Source organism: Psammomys obesus, unplaced genomic scaffold (genome assembly GCF_907164565.1).
Source record: "Psammomys obesus unplaced genomic scaffold, mPsaObe1.curated_primary_1811, whole genome shotgun sequence".
NCBI classification, from domain to species: domain Eukaryota; kingdom Metazoa; phylum Chordata; class Mammalia; order Rodentia; family Muridae; genus Psammomys; species Psammomys obesus.
Genome location: NW_026585987.1, coordinates 5,875,283 through 5,887,391, shown reverse-complemented (window position 1 = coordinate 5,887,391; position 12,109 = coordinate 5,875,283).

Sequence of the window (12,109 nt, the reverse complement as noted above, 5' to 3'; positions counted from 1 at the left end):
TAATAGTAATAGTAATAGTAATAGTAATAGTAATAGTAATAGTAATAATAGGTGATATGTAAGAACCACTGACTGTACCAAAATAAAAAGATCGGTCGCTATTGAGAAGCAGTATAACTCAGAAAGACCAAAGCTAGAAGACAAATGTGGCTCGTGGACAGAGTTATAAAACAACAAGAAAAAATATTTTAAGATAATATAGTGTTGTTTAAAAGTCAAGAAGAACTTTCTTGTGTCAAACTAAAGTCTCTACCATTAATCAGTCTTCCCACACCCCACTCATTCTTACTGAAAGTGTCATAAGAAACCACTTCTAATACCAATTTTGTATCTCTTCAAGAACTTCCCCATTTGCATGAAAAAACTGATGATCAGTAACTTCTGAAAGTTGTTATGCTCGTTATATCTGTAGGCAGACAGACAGAGCACAAGACAGAAACTGCCAGGCCATGTGAGAAAGGACAACACCTTGGGAATGGCAGGGCAGGAAAAACAAACAAACAAACAAACAAACAAAAAACATTTCTGACAAAATCCTGAAGGCAAAACACTGTTCCTCAGCTGAGCCTTCTATCTTTGGATCTTCCACAGCAAAGAGGCTAAAGTCTATCTTGTTTAAGCTGCTATGAGTCCATCTTGAAGGTTTTCAGGCTATTGAAACTCAACCAGCACTCTATTTGACTCCTGTATTTACCAAACAGGAATAACTTGCGTGATCTAAATAGGCTGTATGAAAGTTGGCCAGAGCCTGACTCAAAGTCGTAAGAATCTCACCCAGGAAGCCAAGAATCAGAGTTGATTAGGAGAGATGCAGCCAACAGCTCCACCCCAAAAGTAGGAAATCAAGATAAGGCAGGTCAAATGGACAGATTTAGAAAAGTAGTAGAGTACTGTCTCCTAGGAGAAAGTGAAAACCGCTTTGCTGGCGCTATGGGAAGTCTAACCCCTTGGCCCAGTCAAGTGAGGTTGTCAAGCTAGATAAGAAGCCCAGTGTTTGCAAAAACCACAGCTCTGCAGTGAACACTGTGGAAATGTCCTCTGACCAATGACTGTAACCATTTGATAGTTTTCAGCTAAAAATATTAGGGTTATGAAATAAGCTGTAGCTCATGGTTCCCTAAATTCACTATGTTTTACTATCATTTGAGTGGAAAACTACAGGAGAGGGACAGAGTTGCAGTCTTGGAGCATATTGGAAAGGAAATCCAGATCATTAAGGACCTCATTAACACAGAGTGCACTGTATCCTTACCTAATTCAAGAAGATCAAGAATACAGAATAAAACTAACTAGTAAGGTTGTTGTAAGGAGGAAAATTAGCTTTTCCTACTCTGCTTTGTGAAAGGACAAACTGGATCTTTGAAGAAGATATCAGGATCCCCTAAGGAACCATAGCTCATCTTCACAGAAGTTCACGTGTGTAGCTTTATTGGGCTGCATGTACTCAACAAAGTGAGGCTTCAGCAAATTTATGTCATTTACGGAGACCTGGAAGCTGCTACTACCATGTGCCATTGCTTGGAGAGAAAATATGCCAGCACCATTCTCTGCCCTTTGGAGCTCTTCTAAGCAGCCCCCTGGCTTAGAAAGACAATCATCATCCAAGTGGAGAGAATAGCTTCCCCTTTTCACGTGAAGCCCCAACATTCCTAAAGAAAAGCCTCTGCACGCTGCCAAAGTTTGTTTATGAGTCTTAGTATCTGCTTTTACACAGTGCTGGGTAGAGTCTTTCAGAGGCCCTCCGTGGTAGGCTCCTGTCCTTTTTCCTGTTTTCTCCTTCTTCCAATGTCTGTCCCATTTGCCTTTCTTTGTGAGGATTGATCATCTTACCCCGGGTCCTCTTTCTTGTTTACCTTCTTTAGGTGTACAGATTTTTGTAGGTTTATCCTATATTATATGTCTAGTATCCACTTATAAGTAAGTATATACCGTGTGTGTCTTTCTGTTTCTAGGATACCTCACTCAGGATGATCTTTTCTAGTTCCCAACATATGCCTGCAAATGTCATAATTTCCTTGTTTTTAATTGCTGAGTAGTATTCCATTGTGTAAATGTACCACAATTTCTGTACTTATTCCTCTGTTGAGGGACATCTGGGTTGTTTCCAGATTCTGGTTATAATGAATAAAGCTGCTACAAACATGGTTGAACAAATGTCCTTGTTGTGTACTTGAGCATCTTTTGGATATATGCCTAGGAGTGGTATAGCTGGATCTTGAGGTAGCACTATTCCTAATTGTCTGAGAAAGCACCAGATTGATTTCCAAAGTGGTTGTACTTAGAAAAAAGGGGGGAGATGGTAAGACTTGGAGAGGACAGGAACGCCACAAGGAGAGCAACAGAACTAAAATATCTTAGCACAGGGGTCTTTTCTGAGACTGATATTCCAACGAAGGACCATTCATGGATATAACCTAGAACCCCTGCTCAGATGTAGCCCTTGCCAGCTCAGTATCCAAATGAGTTCTCTAATAAGGGGAACAGGAACTGTCTCTGACCTGAATTCAGTGGCTAGCTCTTTGACTCCCTCCCCTGGATGGGGGAGTAGCCTTGCCAAGCCACAGAGGAGGACAATGCAGACAGTTTGGATGAGACCTGATAAACTAGGGTCAGATGGAAAGGGAGGAGGATCTCCCCTGTCTGTGGACTTGGGGAGGGGCATTGGGAGGAGATGAGGGAGGGAAGGAGGATGAGAATGGGAAGGGAGGAGGGAGGAGGCTACAGCTGGGATACAAAGTGAATAAACTGTAATTAATGTAAAAAATAGAAATTTAATTAAAAAAGAAAGAAAAGCCTTTACTACTTTTTTGAAATAGTACATTCTTCAACACTGCAAGCAATGCAGCCTGCAAGCAAGCCTGCTTCTCTCTGTTTTTTCTTTACTCTAGGCCCTGTTAAATATTTTATGTAAATTCTATTGCTTTAAAAGCATTTTACTCTTTTCTACTAACAAAAGGTAAAACATGTTTCAGCTTATTTAAATCTGTGGGACTTTTTGTATACAGCAGAATTAAGGAAGACAGGAATGACTGACCCTGGATCTAGCCTGAGTCTCACCTCGTCTGACTGGTGGGGCAGCAAAGTAGAGCAAGATGCAGTGTCATACAGCTGCTATGCACTGCTAGCTGCCGAGTTGTATCATTGATCCTATAGGAGAGGGTGCTTGGAACACTGACCACTGATGCTTCCTGTTGAAACGTAACTCTGGGTTCATAGGGCACTGTAGCAGCCACAGCTAATTACATATATATCAGATCTTTTTATTTTCTCCCCAATTATAAGACTGCTGAATTCTAAGTAAATCAACAGCCGTATTTATCCAGTCTCAAGAGGGAGGTCGAAGAAAAAGACTGGTATTGGTGCAAATACACACTTTCATTTCTATGCTAGACTTATGTAAACACCATCCTTCATCTGCATAAAGGCATGTGATTGGTGGAGATAACATTTGCCACACCCTTTACTGACTGTGTAGACAGGGAGTTTATCTCACCTTTTCAGGCAGCAGGAGATGCCATCCTCCATTGCCCTCAGTTTTGAAACTTTGGACCAAATAAAATGTGTAGTGAATGGTCTCTTCATGTTTGCGCTGTATCTCTGTCATTAGTAGAGAAGATTAAGTTGGTCACTTGAAAAAGGGATGGCAGAGTAATGGCAGCCATAGTGGCAATAACAGTGGAGACTGCAGGAGCCATTGTCTAAGGAGCAACAGCAACATTTCAGCCATGGAAGAAATGATGGGGAACAAAGACAGCAGATAACAAGGATAATGACAGAATGCAAGGAAGGATGGGGTGCTAGGGCTCTAGAACATGCTGGAGAGAGCGAGAGACTGGGGATGATAGGGTCCAGTCGCAAAATGAATGCCAGGTTGCTACCAAAAATTAAAGTCCATGGGTCTTCGACTCTTTAGCCCTGAGAAACACAACACTGGATCTTCAGGCCCAAGACTGTATTAAGAGACAGCCAGTACTGGTGACACTTGAGTGTCTGTGGCTGAGGATCCCAGAATCTGAGGCCTGCTTGAAAGTTGTAACACCCGCATGCCACACACTGTCGCTTACTGCTATCTGCTATTGCTGCCCTGTGTTGTCAGAAGTCCGAGACTGCAAAAGCTCCCAAGCTTCAGGGCCACTGGTGGCGAAATCTCAGAGTGAGAAATCCTCAGGCCAGATGCTTAGAGTCACAAGCAAGAGTCTTCAAGTCTCAGGTTCTGCAAGTCCAGCCTATACTCCTAGAGAACACAGCAGGCTGAAATGACAATTCTAGAAGAATTAGCCTTATGTGTCCTCAATTCTGACCCAAGTAGAACAAAAATATCTCAACCAACTGAAGAGAAATACTGTAACCCATTGTCTGATTACAATGAAAATTATGCATCATAAATAAATAAATAAATAAATAAATAAATAAATTACTGACTTAAAATCTGAATCCTAACTAATTGTTTTATAATATAAGGACATTAAAATTATATCTTCACTGATTACAAATATGCATGACTTTATTTGTACTTCAGATCCATTTAAAAAAAATGAATGCTTTATTCACATTTTTTTTCAAAGAATAACGTATTTAGTTTGAGTATCAATTATAACAATGAAGATTTCTATTTTTTAATTTTATACTACTGAGACTGAGAACAAAAATCTACCATAACCTTGAGTTAAATTTCTCAGTACACAAGTGGGTTCCCTAGTAAGGGGAACAGTGACTGTCTCTGACATGAACTCAGTAGCTAGCTCTTTGATCACCTCCCCCTGAGGATAGGGAGCACCCTTACCAAGCCATAGAGGAGGACAGTGCAGCCACTCCTGATGAGACCTGATAGGCTAGGGTCAGATGGAAGGGGATGAGAACCTCCCCTATCAGTGAACTTGGAGAAGGGCATAAGAGGAGATGAGGGAGGCAGGGTGGGATTAGGAGAAAATGAGGTAGGAAGATATAGCTGGGATAAAAAGTGAATAAACTGTAATTAATATAAAAATTAATACATTTTTTATTTTAATTTTATTTTTATTAATTACAGTTTATTCACTTTGTATCTAAGCTGTAGCTCCCTCCCCCATTCTTTCCCAATCCCACCCTCCCTCTCTCTTCTTCTCCCATGCCCCTTCCCCAGTACACTGATAGGAGAGGTCCTCCTCCCCTTCCACCTGACCCTAGTCTATCAGGTCTCATCAGAACTGGCTTCATTGTCTTTCTCAGTGAACTGGTGAGGCTGCTCTCCCCTCAGGTGGAGGTGATGAAAGAGCCAGCCACTGAGTTCATATCAGAGACAGTCACTGTTCCCATTACTGGGGAACCCTCTTGGACACTGAACTGTCACGGGCTACATCTGTGCACAGGTTCTAGGTTATCTCCATGAATGGTCCTTGGTTGGAGTATGAGTCGCAGGAAACACCCCTGTGCCCAGATATTTTGGTTCTGTTGCTCTCCTTGTGGAGCTCCTGTCCATTCCATGTCTTCCTTTATGAAAGAAGGGGGAAATAGAAAAAAAATTATTTTATAAAATATACCAACTATCTTACTGTTATGTGAACAGCTTATTTCAAAAGATGACTAAGAGCTGTTCAACCATTTTTCTTTTAATGGCATGCACATTTATTATATACTGTTCAAGAAAATTAATCATATTTACTTGTCATAATGTTTCTCTTTTTAACATAAATGTTTTAAAAATATTAAAAAGACTTATATGTTGGTATACCAGTTAGTGAAATGAATATAATTATATGCTCAAAGCCATCTTGAAATAAAATTGCAGATCTTATGATCATTTTTATATTCCTTGCTAAGTTTTATTTCAACTTTGATGTACCTGCTTCTTAATTTAATTAATGGGTCTTTATAGTTATAAAATAATAATTTATGACAAAGTCTATACTAAACACCTTAATGTTATTGTAGATATGCTTCTTCAAAAGTCTAACAATGACTAGCCTTCTCAATAAAACAACTAAATGCTAATTAAAAGTAAAAACATGATTTCAAATGACTTACTGGGCTATTCTAAAAGTAGGGGTTTTTTAATCTCAAACACACACACACACAAAAGTGAAAGCAGTACTCCTGGTGAGTGAGTGCATGCGACAGAGAAAGCTTTTTCCTAGAAGGTTCTGCCAAGCGATGGAGATCTTGCATTTCCATTTGAACCTGGTTGCCTACACAGAATACAGGGTACCAGACAAGTATTCACAGAATGTACAAGAATTGTTGAATAATCTCCATGTCCTGTAAACGGAATTGCAAGCAGAATATATGCACATAAATACAGTTCAATGTGCCCTGCCACAAATCTGCAGGCTCTCTAGGAAAGAGAGGTCGTCACAGCAGAGATCACCGGCAACTCACTCACAAAGAGAAGCACTGTTCACCTGATTTCAATAACAGTAAGAAAAAATGTATGTAATGCACGTAATATGATATGTGGAATTACAGATGTCATGTGTTACATATGCACATGCATGTTCTGGGGAGAAAAGAGTCATAAAGTGAAAAATAGACACTCAACAAATCTTACTCTTAAAAATGAGGGAGGAATAAAAGCATTTCTGGTACACCTGTAAACCAAAGGCGTTCCTTGTCAACAGACAAGGAGAGGAAATTTGAAAACTACTTTAAGCAAGTGTGAACTCTATATTGCAAAATAGAAAGGAATATATAAATATATAACTACATTTTAAATATGTAGATGACCCTAAACCAATATTAACATACTCATAATGCAAGGTTACAAAAATTCAGTATGTCACAACAATTAATCAAAAAGAAAACCAGAATTTGAAAGAGAGAAGGGGCATGATATATGGGAGGGCTTAGAAAGAGGAAATTGGGAGAGGAAATGGTATAATGATATCATAATATCAAAAAATAGAAGAAATTTTAAAATCATATCAATGAAAAAAAATTCAGTAAAGACTAAATTATTCAAAATCTCAAATGAAATGTTTAACCTGTAGATTGAAGGGGCCAAAATGGGAGAATATGCTTTGTTCTTAAATGTGTTGAACACAGAAAAATGATCACATGAAAGGGCATAAGCTTTCTTTTGTCGCGCGCAGCCCTCGCCGATAAGGACGACGCAGCAACAACGGATTTGTCCAGCAGCAACTTTATTGTGAGGCTCTTAACAGCAGATGGAGAAGGACCCCGAACCCTGTGTGCGTTCTGCTTAAGTAGCCAGCAGGGTGACTTGTTCGTCTGTAATTGGTGCTCCACACAAAACCCAATTAGCATGTGGTCTCCAAATGGAGGACCACACAAGCCTACATTAGCATAAGGCGGCGCATGCGCAGATCGCAAAACAATGCTGGCAAGAAGAACCAGGAAGCAGGAAACCGGCGCCATCTTGTAATGGCGGGAGTGGCTCCCGACATTCTTTGACAATTTTTAAAAATTAAGATATTACATTTACTATTCGAAAGTCAATTGAGCTACAATTCAATAACAAAAAAGTTAATTTTACTGAATTTTTTCACTGATATGATTTTCAAATTTCTTCTATTTTTGAGACTATGATGTAATTACATCATTTCCTCTCTCTTTTCTCTTTTTAATCCCTCCCATATACCATCCCCCTTCTCCCTATCAAATTCTGGTTTTCTTTTTGATTAATTGTACTTACTACTGTGTTACTTAAGGACACTTAAAAACAAGTACATATTGTGCATTGAGTATACGTACAACGTAACTTTCAAGTATCTAAGGGGCTGGAGGGAGGGGTCATTGGGTAAAATACTTAGCACACAGTCATGGGACCTACATTTAAATCCTCAGAACCCAGAAACATCACGTCAGTTTTTGTAAGACTATGCCCAGTGACCAATTAATAAAAAGGAGATTTCAACTGTATTACTAACTACCATTTTAAAAGTAATTAGTAATAAAATAAAGTAGAAAATGGCAAAAAGCAAGCAGAACAGTGAATGACAGATTTGTACCTCCTTGTCATATTTTTTCTGCCAGCCTGGCATATGGAGTGGCCAATAAAAAGGACCCTTCTCAAACAAAGGTCTGTGTCACATGCCTATCCTCACAGACATCTATACACACATCATTAACACAGAGACACTTTTTTATTATTTTTATTTTTATTAATTACAGTTTATTCACTTTTTATCCCCCCTGTACCTCCATTCTTCCTCCCCTCCCAATCCTACCCTCCCTCTTCCTCACCTGTGTCCCTCTCCCAGTCCACTGATAAAAGGTGGTCCTTCTCCCCTTCCCTCTGATCCTAGTCTATCAGGTCTCATCAGGAGTGGCTGCATTGCCTTCCTCTGTGCCCTGGTAAGGCTGCTCCCCTCTCGGGGGGGGGGGGTGATCAAAGAGCAGACCAATCAGTTCATGTCAGAGACAGTCCTTGTCTCCATTACTATGGAGGCCACTTGGATACTGAGCTGCCATAGGCTATCTCTGTGCAGGGGTTCCAGGCCATCTCCATGAGTGGTCCTTGGTTGGAGTATCAGTTTTAGAAAAGACCCCTGTGCCCAGACCTTTTGGAACTGTTGCTGTCCTTGTGGAGCTCCTGTCCCCTCCAGGTCTTTCTATCTCCCACTTCTTTCATAAGATTCCCTGCACTTTGCCTAAAGTTTGGCTATGAGTCTCAACATCTGCCTAAATACCCTGCAGGGTAGATCCTTTCAGAGGCCCTCTGTGGTAGGCTTCTGTCCTGTTCCCTGTTTGTTCCCTCTTCCAACGTCCATCCTCTTTACCTTTCTGAATGGGGATTGGACATCTTAGCCAGAGTCCTCCTTCTTGATTAGCTTCCTTAGGGGTACAAATTTCAGTATGTTTATCCTATATTATATGTCTAGTATCCACTTATGAGTGAGTATAAATCCTCTGCAGACATAACTTTTTAAAAGTAACAAAGGAAAATGGATATTTGTGGAGGAGAGGGGGGAAACTAAACATCAGTAAATGACAAATGACACAATTTTTAAAAGTGTGCTATGAATCAAACAAAGTATCTTCAAAGAAAAAGTGAAGAGGTGTTCATCACCCTTAGCAATCAGGGAAATGCGAGTCAGATTTTATCTTACCCTAGTTAGAATGACTGAGATAAGAATACAACAGACAAAAAAAAAAAGCTGACAATGAAAATGTGTCATATGCGAACAGCGAAATTCTATTCAAATTAAGAAAAATGGCAAATAAACAGAATTGGACACTATAATCGGTAAGGTAACCCTGACCCAGAAAAACAAACCCATTCTCTGATTTGTCTCGTGGCTCTGGTTCCTTAGCCTTGAGTATTTGGAGTACCAAAGAAGTCTGGAAAGCAGCAAAGGGCTGTGGTGGGAGGGGGAAAAAGATTTAGAGAGGAATCTGAAGGGAGAGAGGAGAAAAATGGAGAGGAGAATTCTCTTACAGGGGAGAGGAAAATAAAAAGGGAGGGTAGAGGACAGATACATAACACTGAGGATGTCTGAAGAAATTGGAAAATGATTTTATACATATTTTTTAAAATGTAGGTGTATGATTCATAGTAATGGGGACAGGGACTGTCTCTGACATGAACTGATTGGCCTGCTCTTTGATCACCTCCCTGAGGGGGGAGCAGCCTTAGCAGGCCACAGAAGAAGACAATGCAGCCACTCCTGATGAGACCTAATTGACTAGGATCAGAGGGAAGAGGAGGAGGACCTCCCCTATCAATGGACTGGGACAGGGACACCAGGGACACGGGTGAGGAAGAGAGAGGGTGGGATTGAGAGGGGAGGAAGAAGGGAGGTACAGGGGGGATACAAACTGAATAAACTGCAATTAATAAAAATAAGTGAATGCATGTATGGTTACATACATATTCATACTTTAAATGGAGTTAACCTGCACAGGGTGATAATGCTCACCAGGAGCAGTGGGCTGTCTTGTGGTCTGAATGAAAATGGCCCCCATAGGCTGGTATATTTTCAACACTTGGGCCCTAGTTGGTAGAACTGAATGCAAGCTTGTACTTAGCTACTGTTCCAAAGTAGCTGCCTGCCTACTGCCATGTTCCTTGCTCTGATGATCGCAGACTCACTCAAACCAAAATGAAGCTCCCAGTTAGATGCTTCCTTTTATAAGTTGCCTTAGTCATGGTGTCTCGTAACAGTAATAAAAAGTAGCTAAGACAGACTGTCTAACCAAAGCACCAAGTACCAGCAACAGAGACACTTCCCTTCTAGTTGTTTGCCATAAGAGGACCAAGGGACTCCCCCAAACCAGTACAGGATATTGTGATTTTCCTTGATTGCCTTTCAGAACTTTAGGTAAGACACTACATGGTGAAGACACAGGAACTGGAGGAATTGAGCTGGTATTAACATGGAAAGCCTCCCAGCAAACTCGCTCTTATAGTATTGCGAGATTATATGCTGCCAACGAAGAGCAAGTTTTTCTCCTACCCAAAGTAAAATCTGTGAAACATGGCAATGGCCATCCAACCAAGGTATCTCAGTGGTGTAAAAATAGCTCTAACATCTCTGGAGTAACCAACACCTGTCTAATTGGACTTAAGACCCACTCAATAAGAGGGGCCTTGTGCCTGGTGCTGTAAACAGAGCCAAAGAAATGAGGCTAGAGTGATCACAGATCCTAGAGTAGCACACACTGCTGCTATTTTTCTAAAGCACTAACGCTTCAAAGTATATTCTAAATATTTATCTCTCTGTACTCACAAACAAGTACAGCTCTCATCCCTCATCAAAGAGGCTTCTCTCTGTGACGAAGACAAACTAAGAGAGCCACAACTATTAGGTACCTAATCCCTGACATATCTATAATACAATTCCTATAATCTAAGGCTCAGGGACATCATGGAAGAGGAACCAGAAAGACTGTAAGAGCCAGAGGACTAAGATTTGCCTGAAATAGATCATGTCTTCAAGACAGGTTCGGGATGCTACAACAATGAAATCTCAATATTATGGCTACGTGCACAAAATCTGAACGGCTACCCCACTTGATACACCAGTGTGGATGGAGAAAACTTCATGTGTTCTGACCTGGAGAAGTGCTTCAGGCAATCAATGGCTGCTGAGGTAAAGAGGTGTCCCTGGGATGACACTACCCCATACGTCATCCAATTGTAAGTGGTCAGCTATAAACACATGCACACACATGCTACACTAACTGCACTCCATATGTTATGTACATAGAATATATAATAAAATTTATTCTAAAAAATGTCATAAATTATAAAAAGGCTGGGGAGGACACAGAAAAAGTTGGGCTGGGAGCCAGAGGGGAATGGAAATGGTGTGAATACAGTGTGCACAGGTGTGAAATTCTCAAAAAGTTAAAAATTAAAAATCAACCCTATTAAATAAAAATGTAAACAAAAATACAATTCCATTCAATTGATATAAAAGAGCTCATAGTGGAGTTTAAATGCAAATTGGAACAAAGTTATTTTTAACACATCACACATTAAAATGTGTTCATTAAATATGAGCTGCACTTAGAGACACATTTGTAACCTGATGCTAGAATGAAGTCTCAGAATTAGTAACTTGGAAACATCTTACTGATAATTTTAATGCAAATAAAATAGAACAAAAACAAAAATGAGAGAGGCTATCTCACAGCAGTCCTATTGGTCCTCTGGGTCTTATCATTCTTCTGCTTTCATGATGTCCCCTGAGCCCTAGATGTATGGGTTGTTTTGTAGATGTAACAGCTTGGTTCTTGTGCTCACAAATGGAGATCTTTCAAGTATCAATTGCGTTCTGGCACCCACAAATAAGGATCTTTCAATGGCCTCTATATGAAAAAAAAAAAAAAAACACTTTAGAGGTAAATGGGGAAATTAGTGATGATGCAGGTTGGCTGGGGGAATAAATATAGTAAGATCAATAAAATCAGGAGACTCTTCCAAAAGTCCGATTTATGTAGAATTGGTAAATTCTTATTATTTTTCAACTATTTTAAAATTTATTTTAAAAGAAACATTTTTATGATGGGAACTAGAAAAGATCATCCTGAGTGAGGTATTCCAGAAGCAGAAAGACACAAGGAGAGCAACAGAACTCTGGGTCCAGGGGTCTTTTCTGAGACTGATACTCTAACCAAGGACCATTCATGGAGATAACCTAAAATGCCTACACAGATGTAGCCCACAGCA